This window comes from Mytilus trossulus, chromosome 9 (assembly GCF_036588685.1).
Source record: "Mytilus trossulus isolate FHL-02 chromosome 9, PNRI_Mtr1.1.1.hap1, whole genome shotgun sequence".
NCBI classification, from domain to species: Eukaryota; Metazoa; Mollusca; class Bivalvia; order Mytilida; family Mytilidae; genus Mytilus; species Mytilus trossulus.
Genome location: NC_086381.1, coordinates 167,348 through 177,467, shown reverse-complemented (window position 1 = coordinate 177,467; position 10,120 = coordinate 167,348).

The following is a 10,120-nucleotide window of genomic DNA, read 5'->3' as shown; positions in this document are numbered from 1 at the left end:
CATGAAATATTCAAACATACAATGTACATAACATTCAACAGTTACACATGTACACTATATTTGTTTAGTGGATTTGAACTTAATTTCAAGTTTTAGCTTTTTAAAAAGTCAAACAGACTAGAATGGTAAAATGATTTTTTCACTGTATTGATTCAAAACTTTATATCACATTAAGTTGTAAGAACAAAAACATGATATCAGAAGCAGGTTCAATTTTGGGTTTTATAAAAATCCTTACTAATAAAAAAAAAAACAAAAAAAAAAAACACTGCCAGCTTAGGACTGTGACGTTTTACTCTTCTTTAGCAAAGTCTGCAAATTTGTTAGTCAAAGGATAAATATCAGTAAACTAATTGCCAAATTATACATTGAAACGATATGTCAAACAACACTAAAAAATGAACTAACAGTCAATATATAACTGAAAAACAATGGTACACAATATAGTCAATAGAAAAAAAGAAAGACAAAACTACTGTTAACAAACACACTACAAACAGAAATGAGCAAGTGTACTTAATTGAAAGGTAAGGAGTTTTAAAAAAAAAACTAAGATGTGGTATGATTGCCAATGAGACAACCCTCCACAAGAGACCAAAATGACACAGAAATAAACAATTATAGTACCAAATATAGTTACCCTATTACTTATAATAAGAGAGAATTAAACATTAAAAAAAATCTTAACTTTTTTTCAAGTAGTCACTGAACCATGAAAATGAGGTCAAGGACATTAGACATGTGACTGACGGAAACTCGTAACATGAGGCAGTATATATAAAGTATGAAGCATCCAGGTTTTCCACCTACTAAAATATAAAACTTTTAAGAAGTGAGCTAACACCGCCGCCTCCGCCACCGTAGCCGCCGCCGGATCACTATCCTTATGTCGAGATTTTTTCTGCAACTTAAGTCGCAGTCTCGTCAAAAATGAACGGAAAAAAAACGGAGTAAATCATTACCTATTTCATTCATTACGTTCCGCCTGTCCATGATCCCGGGGCTAACGTATTGACACTTTATAGATGGCCCGAGATTACAATTAATTCCTCTATCAGTTCTTTATAAATGTTTTGTCGCCTTTTTAAAAAATGCTATCTTTTTGGCTAATTTTTTGTGTGTGTGTAATGTACAGTACAAGTCCATAAATATATAAAATTATCAGAAAAAATGCATGTTTTTATCATACAAATTTAATAATTTGGTCATTCGCGAGACTGTCAAAACTTGATGGAAACTTTGGCCGATACAGGCAAGTCAATAGATGTTCCGAAAAGTGTAAATAGTACCTTCTTGCACCTGGCCTAACCACTCTGTCCTTATCAAAATCAGTTAAAATAAAACATCCAAAAGTTTATTTCAGCTCTCTTCTTTTATTTCCGCCCCAGAAAAGCGGGATCATTATTTGTGGTCTTGGACCAGATTTGGTCCGTTAAAGCGCTCTAATACAGTTACCTTCATCGGTCTTGCAATTCGATTGTGAATAGCATACTAGTATAACAATACAATTGGAAGGTACATTAAATTAGCCTTAAACAACAAAACTTATAAATCTAATATATCATGTTTCTCTTGTAGTAGATAATTACGCTCTTCTATCAAGTAAAAATGTAGAACGGTCATCTTTACTTTGATTGTCCCCACTACCACAATGTGGGACCGGAACTGTACGGTTTTCTAATAATTTGGTCATTCGCGAGACTGTCAAGCGGTGCTCCGACATTTGCAAAATAACAAGTTGCTTGATGGAAACTTTGGTGAACTCTTATGTTCCTATATAACGTTTCTGCTTCAAGTTTTGATAGCTAAAACATTCTTTTTGTAAATAAGAACCAATAAAATAATAAGAAAGTCATTTGCTTCCAAACGTTTTCCTAAGAATGGTGGAGCTCCGTGTAAAACGATCAAAATTGTCACGCAACAGCGATCAAAAATATCAAATAAACATCGAAAAATCAATGTTTGCTACTTGAATTTTCACATGTACCTTTTCAGATATATAGTCTTACCTGTCTGAAAGTTTCTAAGCCATTGTCCCATTAGAAATCCAAATATATTCATTTTCTTCATGTCGGGGAGTTTTATTGACTGTACAATCGCTTGCAAGTTTACTGTAATATTACTAGGAGCCTTCCTGTACAATCGCTTGGAGCCTTCCTGTTCAATCGCTTGGAGCTTTCCTGTAGAATTGCTTGGCCAAATTTATTAAAAACCTTGCATGGCATTGCATTGGTTGTTTCTTGCTGTCCTATTATATTCATCTATGGTATTTGAAGTGAAAATAAGCACAAAACCAGTCATTTTGACCATTAAGATTTTATCAAGGAACCCTTTTAAGGTCACTATATCCGAGATAAAAACAAAATGTGTACAATAGAGTATAAAAAAGAAGGTGTGGTATGATTGCCAAAGAGACAACTCACCACAAGAGACCCAAATGATTCAGAAATTACCAACTATTAGTTACCATATGGTCGTCAACAATAAACAAAGTCCATACTGCATAGTCAGCTATAAAATGCCCCGAAATAACAATGTAAAACGAGAAAACTAACGGCTTGTTAAAGTACAAAAAATGAACGAAAAACAAATATGTAACCATAAACAACCAACCACTGAATGAGTATACAAGACAAAAAGAAAAGGACAGTACAAAATATGTTAAGAATCTAATCTAAAATAAAAATGAAAATAATCCTCGTACAAAATAAATTAATATTTATATATACCGAAAAGGTGACTAGATGCTCTGGAAGGGTTATTAGCATATTTTGAATTTTACTTATTGTTTAACATCAATTCAAGAAAAAACACAAATTTGAACAATACAACAAAGAATTTTTCTTCACAGGATCGGGATATTGTAACTTGATAAAGGAATTCGAATGTGGAATGGTGGTAGCTAACCACTGATCCAAGAAAAGACACGTATATATCAATAAACATAATATTAAAATAAGAAGATGTGGTATAATTTCAAATGAAATATACGTTTATTACAAGCTATAGCTACTGGTAGAAAAAGCTTCAGTAAAATTAATTTTTTATCAAGGATGGGAGAGGACTTGTTATCTGAAAAACAAAGAAAACACAAAATTCTTCAACATGATTTTTTTTATATCAATGTCACGATTCGGGAACTTTTCAATATTCCAAACTATAGCATCCGACAAACGACGAACGAAACATTTTTTTTTAGAACATTTTATCAAACCACATTTATATCGTCAATATAAAAATAAGGAGATGTGATATGATTGTCAACGTTAAAAAAATAAATGGATTCATGCAATTATAGTCGGCTATAACAGGTTCCGACATGAAAAATAAGAATCAATACCTTTCGAGTTTAACTAATTTATAATTTCATTCATAATAAAACAATTTAGGAAAAACATATATGATATACATGAACCAACGACAACCACTGAACAACGGGCTCTTGACTTGAAACAGGTACAATGTACATAACGAATTTGGCAGGGTTAAAAATGACTGTGTGCGCTCATATCTCCCCAAAACTAACACAGCACAAGACCAAACTATAAAAAATCAGTTGAATGATCAGATCATCATACTATCAGACCAAGTGCGGATCCCACCTTTCTGCAAAAGGGGGATTCAAACCACGGAACACCCTGAAACGTCCATAAAATTAAAAAAAATCGCAAAAAATGGGGTTTCAACCACCAACACTCCCTCTCCCCGCATACTGGATCCGCTAATGCAGGCTACATCAATTCAAATAAAAGCTTCGAACATCAGTAACACTTTAAAGTGTGTAATTTAGTTCTAAAAATATAAATTAATAACAATACCAAATAACTAACTGTTAATAAATCGTAACAGAAAACAAGTTATCAATCATGCCAGACATATATTGTATTGGATTGCAGTAGTTTTAATAAATATTTTTATGACAAAAGTATCATGGAAAACATAAACTGATCATGAATGTGGCAGAAGAGATAGTAGTAAGCATTATCTACTTAAGAGTTATAATTAGTCATATGCCACTAGAAACTATTACAGCAAAATGCAATGAATGTGTAAGTAAAGATAATACCTTTGATTAGCTTGATTGCTAGCTGAAACGTGAAGTCATATTAAGGAAAAGTAGGTTACCCTCCTTTCGGAGAAGTCTAGGTGACCAAACGATGAAAAGAAAAGCTCCCAGCGATTGTACAAGAAGGCTCCGAGTGATATTACAGTAAACTTGCAAGCGATTGTACAGTCAATAAAAATAACCGACATGGAGAAAATGATTATATTCGGATTTCTACTGGGACAATGGCTTTGAAACTTCCAGACAGGTAAGACTATATATCAGAAAAGGTACATGTGAAAATTCAGGTAGCAAACATTGATTTTTTTCATGTTTATTTGACATTTTTTATCGCTGTTTTGTTACAATTTTGATCGTTTTACACGGAGCTCCATCATTCTAAGGAAAACGTTTGGATGCATATATCTTTCTTATTATTTTATTGTTTCATATTTACATAAAGAATGTTTTAGCTATTAAAACTTGAACCAGAAACGTTATATAGGAACATAAGAGTTCACCAAAGTTTCCATCAAGCAACTTGTTATTTTGCAAATGTCGGAGCACCGCTTGACAGTCTCCCGACTGACCAAATTATTAGAAAACCGTACAGTTCCGTTCCCACACTGTGACTACACCCTCAACCTTGTTTTCTGAAGTACACGATAGCTATTCATTACTTGATAATATTTATCCTCTAAAAGTTGTTATAACTTAAAAAGCATATAATAAGACATTAAGACGTGTTAACATGGTTAATTGCTAGTGACATTTTGAAGCAGAATTGCTGGATTTTACCTCAATCGAAGCTGTAGGGAAAACGGTAGTATTACATTTACCCAGCATTAGGTTGGCCTTTTGTGTACCCAAGACAGGTGAAGGAATTCAACTTAGGAGAGCTGTGATTGGATGTAAGGGTACAATATATTTTTTTTATTTATCTATGAATAACTGCAGTGTGTAAATTTACAATATAAATTTTAAAACCTTTTGAAACATTTCTAGAGAATTATTCGAAAAGGCTTCAAAAATTTCATAAATTTAGTGCAAAATGACGGTGGGCATGGATAACATAAACAAGCTCCGTTGGAAATTGGTCATGATAATATTTGGCTTCAATTTTTAGAATACAGTAATAAAGTACTAACACCACACATAACTGTTTTATCCAGGTTTTTATTATAAAAAGTGTTAAATTTAGAAAATGTTAGTATTGTCGCCTATGGCAGAATAAATAGTACCGTTTTCCCTGTATCAGTATACATACATGTATCAACGATGACAATTTCCTGTGCCGAATGTCACTAATTTAGTTAAAAGTATCCTTTTCTTCTTTTACGCAATTTTGTTTATCTACATGACAAGGAGGTCATGCGATATCAATGTATGTTCGGTTATATCAAGGTTATCCATCCTGTCAAGTGTACCAATTGTATCTATTTCAGTTGTTTACACACTTTTGTTAATATCAGAAAACTATATATTTATATCTAATACTAAAATAACGAGGTCCAATTTGTAAGCCGTCGTGGGGTAAAAATAACAAATCAAAGAAATAAACTTTATATATAATAGCTAATATAGGACAATGGTGTTGATTACAAATACACCATTCCAGACCCTTTCGTTTTCCAAATAATTAATTTTCCAAAAAAATACAAGTTCCGGGTCGAGTTCGATACTGGTACCAATAGTATATTCACCTATTTATTACCTGATCTGTACGTTCCTTACCTGACAGGCGCACCACCAAACAGTGTATTTTGGATTTGCTATATATGTTACAGTAAATAGGTGAAATTAGGAATTACTCGTAATTACTAAACATTTCAGTAAATACCTGTAATTACTAGCCAATTTAGTAATTACATGTATTTACTAGTTGTTTCAGTGATTACTGGTAATTACTGATTTTTTCTGTCATTTTTACAGCTATTTACTAACTTAATGTTTTTGTTTTAAAATTAAAAACATAATTCAAGATACCAAATAAGAAAGTGTAGGGGTAGGGATTTTAAGGGAGCTTACTTAAGGATGTAGGAATATAAGGCACATCAAAAGTGCTCACTCTTTAGTGTTTGGGAATTGAAACAGAAAAATGTTTGTTTTTTAGGTCTTAAAACTCCGTAAATATATGCATGCAAGAAAATGATATCAATCCGAAATTGATTTTCATAATTTTGTTAAACTAAAATCTTAATCATGCACTGTGTTTTAAAACTTTAAAATAACTTTCTCCAAATATCCTTGATTTCTACCAAACTTGGACAGAAGCTAAATGTTTATGATCATAAAATAATATCCGAAAGTAAAGTTTGTAAAAGAAATCCTTTTTATCCTATATTACTTATAAACAGGATAAACGGACTAGTTTTTTTCCCCAGTTAACATTACATACACTCTGCAGTTAAAGTTTTTAAAACATTATACTTTATAAACCATCCTGGATTTTTACCCAATTTTGACAGAAGCTTCTTATAGTACTAGTAAAAAATAGTATCAAGAGGAAAATTTTATAATATTTTTTCCTCATTTTTGTTGAGCCTGAGATTAACAGAAAAAGTAGGCGAGACGATTTGTTCTGTAAAACCCTTACAATTTTAATAACTTAATACATCGATAACCGATCTCCAGCTAGGGGTTGAATTGAAGGTCACATGAATACGTATTCAATAAGGTCCAAATATTAACTCGCAAGTGCACAACCTATCAACCTTGTTTCTCAGCTAATTTAACAAAATAGAACCAGATTGGCTGCTGAATTATAATTGTACTATATCATATTTATGATTTAACAAACAAAAAAAATATATTTATTTATTTTTATATCTCGAAGCTAATACACATAACAGTTAATTCCAGTTCCCAACCTACATAACGTTATCTTATCTTTATAAGGTACTGAGTCTAAATATTCTTCAAACAGTTTTTTTAAAGTTAAAACATAATGCTTTGGGAGAATTTTCCATTTTTGATGTCTGCTGAAATTGCTAAAAAAATATATGTTTAATGCTCAACTTTAACCAATTTGGATTAAAACTTAAGTTACTCTGATTTAACCATATATTTAAAAGTCCATATTTATTCAAGATATTTTTAATACAAATCAACCATTCAATATTTTAAGAGTACTAACTGATCTTCTATATATATAGCTAGTTAGTATTACTATAACTTTTGATCATCTGACCATAATACAACATTGCTTTAGCAGTCAGTAAATAGGTGTAAAAATGCATTTTAAAATTAGTAATTACTGGTAATAACTGGGCCGTTTCAGGAATTACTTGTATTAACTAAGTGCATCGGGAAATACCTGTAATTCCTAAATTTTAGTAATTACATGTAATTCCTAATTTCACCTATTTACTGTAACATACACGGGTCATAATCACAGAGTTGACACAACTAAATTCTATCATTGTGACTGAGTTTATAATGCACCAACTATTGCCATTCATACACTTTTTTTTTATATTTCTAATATTATAATTTTAATATTCGACACCCCCCCCCCCCCCCCCCCCCCCACCCCAAATCATATTGTCCGGTGAAGTTTTCTGAAAACTGATTCATTCAAAAAATATCCAAATTCAGTAAACAGGCTTCCGGTTTTCACCAATATGATAGATCGTATAGAAGACTTGTCCCTTACTGGTCTTATTTTATTATAACTAATGCATATGATAAAATTTTGCATTTTAAAAGGTCTTTTTAAGTTTGTCCCAAGAGGTGATTTCCCGCCTGTTATCACTGGGTTTTTTTCGTCAGTGGAATGTTTGAAAGACCAATATTTGACTTCTAGTAATGCCACGAGAAGAGCACCAATTCCTGTATGTATATATAGGCAATTGGTAGCAAGTTTGATAAATCCGAACTCCCTAAAGATCAGTATTTAAAGGAGTATAATGCTGTTGTTCTCTCCTGCTACAGCTTTGTTTGTACCTTCTGAGAATATTTCGTTGTCAGCAATATAACAGTACATGGTTTTTTATAGTATCTTATCAAACTAGATATTTTCAGATATTGTCTCACCTACAAATACAGCTTCTTTCTTTGTACCATCAAAGACTAGAATACCTTACCAATAAGACATAAATATAGAAGAGGCAGAGGCATTCAAGAACAGCCTCATATCTAGATTAGTCACCAAACAAATATTTCATTTTAATTTCACATGTAAATTGAGTTTTAATGACCACCATATTGAATGACTTAATTAGAACTTGCGTGATTGGTCTAAGACCCTTTGCATTTCAACGATGTAGATGTAGATGAGATCACGGACAAATAAAAGATGAAAACTTGGCAAGATAAATCACATCTTCAAAGTCAGGAACCTGGTGTTCAAGTGCCGTGGTTCATAATTGGTTTCTAAGTTGAACATCCAGTCAGCCAGTGAGGTATTGATGCTCCTTTATTTAACACTCCGTGTGATTGGAATCGAGAACAGGGTATGTAATATATGTGTACATGTATGTATTAATTTGGAATTATTCCTTCTAATCTTTTATGGAACAAAACCAGGACTTCATAGCTACATTTATGTTTAATTCAGCAATATCGAGCATTCATACAGCTATTTTGTCTCAAATTCAAATAGTCATGCACAGGCACTCGTCTCGGAATTTGTTTTCCTATATACCTTTATATGTTATATAAAGGTATATAGGGGGGCAAATATAAGACGAGTGCCTGTGAAGTCATGCTATGTTTAAATGCTATGTTTAAAAATATGTAAAGCATGATTTAGAGCGCATTGTTTCCCCGAAGTTTAGAAGTTAAAAAAAAGGGACTTTAAATCTTAACAGCAGGTCGAATATACTCTTGTGTTACATGTAGTATCTTAATTTCATACTTTCAGAAAATTTCCACAGGGGATGTAGTGATTCCAAGTCCATAAGCTCTCATCTCACATCAAAATTACACAAATATTTTACTGACTGACAAAATTACAGATAGGCGTATGAACTATTTTGTTTAAATATTTACCAGGACTATTTTCTCCTAGTTTCATTTTCAGTCTGTTTCAAATTCCCTTTACAAAAGTGTTCTCATGCATGTCATGTGTCTCAGTAAATAATGGATTTATCAATTTGACTAACCCCTTTACATGTTTAGAGAAATGTTCTCACGTGTCTCTGTGAATTGCATGAATTTAAATTATCACATACACAAGAAAATAGGTATGATTACACATGATACAACTCTCCATCAGAGATCAAATTTATATTGCACTATAATAGGTTATCGTACGACCTTCAACAATGAACAAAACACAAACTGCAAAGCAAGCTTTAGCATTTTGAAAGAACCCGGAATGATAAAGTATAAAACACTTGTGTAAATTTTTTCAAAAGAGAAAAATAACGCACTTATTATATATTATACTGAATCATACAAAACAGTCAACGAAAAACAAATTTAAATGCACCAATAATTGTCAACTACATGTATCTGGAAAATGTACATGTAATTACTGAGTCTGATGTTAATCTGTAAATTACGAAGAGTAATTAGACAAATTAAATCTTTACCACAAACATTAGTCATTGAGTTTATAATCCCATGTATGTGTTCGCATGTGTCTTTGTGAATTTCCAAGCATACTAAACCCTTAACCACATACATCAATTTGTGAGGTTCATCGCCTGTATGTATTCTCATGTGTCTTTGTGAATCTCTAAGCGTCCTAAACCCTTTACAACATGCATCACTTTGTGAGGTTCATCGTCTGTATGTATTCTCATGTGTCTTTGTGAATTTCTAAGTCTCCTAAACCCTTTACAACATGCAACACTTTGTGAGGTTCAATGCCTATATGTATTCTCATGTGTATTGAATGACAATGCTGACTTATCCCATTTCCACATTTATCACATTCACAAGGATTATCTCCCGAATGTGTTCTCATGTGATTCTTGAAATTCCGAAGCCGACTTAATCGTTTACCACATACATCACAGATTACTTATGAGTTTTATCACCTGTATGTGTTTTCATGGGACGTTGTTAATTAGTAACTAACGATGAATAATCTTTTACAACATGTATAAGTCTTTGGTTTTCTCACCA